This window comes from Trichechus manatus, unplaced genomic scaffold, assembly GCF_000243295.1.
Source record: "Trichechus manatus latirostris isolate Lorelei unplaced genomic scaffold, TriManLat1.0 scaffold00062, whole genome shotgun sequence".
In the NCBI taxonomy this organism is placed as follows: Eukaryota; Metazoa; Chordata; class Mammalia; order Sirenia; family Trichechidae; genus Trichechus; species Trichechus manatus.
Window position 1 is genome coordinate 1,771,522 of NW_004443998.1, and position 3,814 is coordinate 1,775,335.

Here is a 3,814-nt window from a genome sequence, read left to right on the forward strand (position 1 = left end):
TAGCGGTTTAAAGCAGCTACAGGAGAAATCACGTCCGTTGTTGATTAATCAGAAGACAACACAGGCAGTAAGTATGCGAGGAGCTTCAAGGGGGTGAGAGCGCGTTAGGCTGAGAGGGCAGCAGAAGGCATTACTAGTATGCTGACGGCTGGGTGAAAGTTTAATCAGCAGAATTTCCCAAACAGTGGAGAATATGGGAAGTGGGATCATTGGGAGCAAATTTAAATTGCGTGAGGGCTGACTGGGCTCCTGAAGGGGAGCAGTTGGGGCAATGCTGGAAGGACAGGCTGAAATGTAATTATGAAGGCCTCCCCCAAAGCCAGCATAAGAACCACTTCTCCAGACAGAGGAACCACCAAGGATATTTCAACAGGAGGGTGGTATCATCAAAGTTTTGACGTAGAAGTTAATTTGGCAGCCCTCCATTTTTGAATGAATTAGAGAAAAGAAACAAAATGTCACAAAGTTCTGCAAAGTCTTCTCGATCTTGAAAGCCATCCTAAACACAATCTCTAGATTTCTTCAAGATAGCATTTTTCATGTCACACCCCTCCCTCACCCCGATTCTGTCAGTTCCCTCTCTATGTCCTCAGTTCTATAGGATAAAGCCCAGGTTCTTTATGCTGGCATACTAGACCCATCTCAGTCCAGTCCCAGCCCTCCTGCTCTCTCCACATGGATTTCCACACTTCACACATTCACCATGGGGCAACCATCTACCACTCAACCTCCTCCCCAAACCTTCTACAGGTGTCTAAGTAGTCATCTTCTCATAGACCTTGGGGTCTACCTCCTCCAACTGCCTCTGATCTCACCCTGCACTGCTGACTCACACGCTGGGCTTACCCCCTTGGAGTGGATGATGGACTCCTCTGTTTCATGTCTGTTTCATCTCCCTCACTACTCCATTTTCTAATCTATTGAACATGTCATCCTAGCAACATTCTGAACATGACGGACACTCTGCAAGCAGTGGTGATGCTGGTAATGAGGAGAAAGAGTAGGACAATGATGAACATTTAGAAGACCACTGCAGTGTACAAACAATGGGCTGAACTAAGACGGCATGAGTAGAACTAAAAAGAATTGGAAAGATAATGGAAAAATGAAGACAAATGATTATTTAGACATAAGTGGTAAGGAAGATGTAACAAAGATGGCTCTACGATTCCAAGCCTGAGTAATCAAAAGACTGGTAAGATAGCACCTAGCATGTAGTTTAGACACTCAACAGTGGGAAGGAAAGAAAAAAAGACAGAAGGGAAGGTGAGAGGGAGGAAGGCAGGGAGGGAGAGAGAGAGGGAGGAAAGGAAGGAAGGAAGTAGGTAGAGCTGTGCACTGCGGGGAAGTGTTCAGATTTAGACAAGCTAAATGTGAACTGCTAATGAGATCTCAAGTTAGAAATGTAGGAAGATGTTTCAGAGATAGCTTAGGCTCAAGCTCTGGGTTTGGAATGATCTGTGTAGGCAAACACTCAAAGCTGCAGAAGTAAACGATACATCTGAGCGCGGTGCAGTTAATTACTTTTACATGGCCCTTCTAGCCATGGTCTTGTAACTCCCACAAAATGATGGGATGTTACTATGCAAATAAGGTGCTTGTGGCCCTCCAAAGGGATTGGATAGTTCTAATGAAAATAAGGTGCACGGCACCCTTGTGGGGGTAGGTTCATGCAAATAAGGTACATGGAACCCTTGTAGGTGACTGGTCAGTTTTGTCATCCTGCTATGCTTAAAGGGACCCAATCCCAGAGGTTAGAGGGGGGGTCACACTACCATCAAGAAGAGCCGGGAGCAGAGCACATCTTTTGGACCCGGGGTCCCTACACCAAGAACTTCTTGGACCCAGGAGACAGAGAAAGAGCTATTAACACTGAAGACAGTACAAGACAGCAGCAGCAGCAAGGGACCAGCAGGCTAGGCTTGCCTACCCAGAGAGCAGAGCTGAGCACCTTCAAGCAGGAGGCTTCCTGGCAGAGTGGGGTGTCTCCGGGCACTTATCGGTGGAGCTAAAGAGCTTTGTAACATTCACCCAATCAGGGCAGAGGCCGAGGGCCGAGGGGCCTGTCTGAGGGCATGGCCTACAGGAAGCTGTCCTGATCGAATAACTGTATCCTTAGTTGTTCCTGTTACCCCCAAGTTGATCCTGATCCTGAATTGTAACCTGTTACTTCCCTAATACACCCCATAATCATGAGTATGGTCTATGAGATCTCTGTGGCCAATGCAAACAAATTATCGATCCCAGCAGAGAAGTAGAGAGTGCCGTGGGAGGGACGGCTGGTGTCAGAATTGGTAAAAAGGCTTAGAGGGTGGAGGTAGGTCTGACCTCTACCTCACAGGGATCATCAGCTTTGGGCTGATGCTGCTGATGGTAATTCTCTGTCCTCCTGCGAAGTTAAAGGACCTCTGACGCCACACCATTTTTACACTGAGGAGAAGGGAAAAGAATAGAGGAGCTGGGAGGGACAGGATCCATAAAAGGTCTGGACAGAGAATGCAGGGGTGGGAGTTGGTGCTGCATAACAGAGCATCAGAAGATCAAATGAGGAACAGCTCCCAGAGAGTAGTCAAGGGTGTCACATGTAACGGACCAGTCAAAGAGAACGAGCGGTTATCCCTCAGCAAACAGCTCAAATGCCACCTCTTCCAAGGAGCCTCCTCTGATCAGCCATCAGAAGGCCCTCTCCCTCCTCTGAAACCCCATCTTGCCTCTAAGGCATGTCTCCCATCGTACAAGTATGACAGGCTTCATTTAAACCGCCTTAGCGCCCCGCCTGCAGCATCCAGCAGAGGCCTGAACATATGGGTAGTCATGAAATCTTTGCGGAATAAATAAATGTGCAGCAAATGATTCTCCTGTGTATGCTTTTCTGAAATTACTGCCCAAATCCAGTTTATGAATGTGTGCCTATAAAACTAAATCACAAGTTGTTTGGGATTTATTTGTTCTAACCCTCACAAACTGCAATGCAAAGCCATTCCAGGACCCAGAATACCTGCAAGTATTCTCACTTTTTCTTCTTTGCCCGTACTTCAAGACAATAAAGAGAGGAAAATTTTCACAAAATCGTTTGCAATTAAGCATAGCCTGAGCTTATAAAGGTATGTATTCTCATTCTCTCTTACCCTCTTTGAATCATTTTAGTATTTGGATTTTCCTGGTTTTTTTTTTTTGTATCAAGCAACTTCAAAAATAATGGCGTCAAGAATGCCACGAAAAGAAGCAGAACTTACGTTCTTGCAGCCACCTATAGCTGGGCATTTTCATAGTGGTTACATCATGAATGATAAGCAGAAAGCGCCACTCCAAGACAATTAAAGAACCACAGAGCCTGAGAATGTTCAATCCGCAACTAGAAAAACACATCAACAAAGAGACCTTGATAAAGCATTAACCCAGCAACCAAAGAAACACTGAAGGCTCCTTACGCTCTTCCTGCACAGCCTCATTTCCTGCGAGAGTAGGCTGCACCTGTAACAGCTTCTACTTGGAATTCATTCTCCAATTCACTACAGCCTGGCTTCGGCCAGCCCGTCACGCCATGCCACAGACACAGCTCAGCAATGCGCAGCCCCTTGCCTATTATCCAACTGAATGGCTCTCAGACCCTCTCCTGCTTGATATTCTGTGGCATTTGTCACTGTCACCTGCTCCCTTCTTAAACTCTTAAAATCTGCTTTCAACAGTACGCACCCCCTCCTGCTTCTCCTCTCCCTCTTCCTCCTGCGCCCTGTAGGTGTGGGTGTGCCCAGGTCACTGGCTCTGACACTCTCCCCCCTTCCTCCTGCGCCCTGTAGGTGTGGGTGTGCCC